The sequence below is a fragment of the Myotis davidii genome, unplaced genomic scaffold (genome assembly GCF_000327345.1).
Source record: "Myotis davidii unplaced genomic scaffold, ASM32734v1 scaffold1248, whole genome shotgun sequence".
Classification (NCBI taxonomy): Eukaryota; Metazoa; Chordata; class Mammalia; order Chiroptera; family Vespertilionidae; genus Myotis; species Myotis davidii.
The window spans coordinates 1-1,282 of NW_006299026.1; positions in this window are offsets into that span (position 1 = coordinate 1).

Genomic DNA, 1,282 nt, shown 5'->3' on the forward strand with positions numbered 1-1,282 from the left:
AGAAAACAAACTAATAGCTGTCAGATGGGCATGGTAAGTGACAAAAGTGAAGGGGATTAATAAGTACAAACTTTCCCTAGTCGGTGTTGCTCAGTGGGTAGGGCATCAGCCTGTGGGCTAAGGGGTCCCCAGTTCCTTTCCAGTCAAGGGCACATGCTGAGGTTGCAGGCTCAGCCCCCAGTGGTGGGGGGCGGTGCAGGAGGCAGCCAATCAATGATTCCCTCTCATCATTGATGTTTCTATCTTTTCCTCTCCCTTCCTCTCTGAAATCAATAAAAAATATATTTTTAAGACTTTCATAACAGAATATGGCTCTCTAAAGAGTTAACCTATGTTTTTCCAATACTGCTAGGAGAGAAAAGAATAAAGTGTAGGCGTTTGACAGCTGGCTGATTTCTGTCCTTTTGTTTTATCTAAAATTTGGTCAAGGCTTTCTAATTTTGAAATATGCTTTATTTTTAGTTTTCATTCACATCAAATTGTAACCTTCTAAATAAACTCATTGAGGCTTAAAAATGATCCAGTGCTATATAAACTCACTCTACCCTTTGATAGAACTCTAGACAGAACAGTACACTCTTCGGTCCTGAGGAATCACCATCTGTTTTCTGATATGCACCCTGAAATGCCAGTACCCAGTAGCAAGGGACTGGGTAGGGAGGACAGAGCATATGTAGGATTCCTGTGTCTAATAGAGATCAGGGTGTGAGATTCATCGTGCTTCCTTTGAGCTAGAGAGAAAAAGTTGGACCCGAAAGGTGTGAGTCATGGCTTAGAGAGCTCCACACCCTCCCATAGAAGCAGCCTTAGGGTGACTGTCCCAACACCTCTCCACCTCCTTTTAGGGGCTCTACACAATAGCTGACCCAATCTGTATGACAGTTCTGGGGAGACTAAGGGTTTCTGGGATGACACCATCAAATAGAAAGCTTGTGGCCTATGTAGTTAGGCAGAGGGGTTTGAATCCTGCCTCAGCATTTGAGCTTTTTTTTTTTTGGTCTCATCTACAAAATGGATAAAATAACATGTATCCCAAAGGGTGGTTGTGAGAATTAAATGAAAAAAACTAACTAGCCCTAGCCAGTTTAACTCAGTGGATAGAGTGATGGCCTGTGGACTGAGGGTCCTGGATTCAGTTCTGGTCAAGGGCACATACCTTGGTTGCAGGCTTGATTCCCAGCCCTGGTTGGGGCCCATACGGGAGCAACCATTCGATGTGCCTCTCTCACACTGATGTTTTTCTCTCTTGTCTCTTTCCTTCCCTTCCCTTCTTTCTAAACAT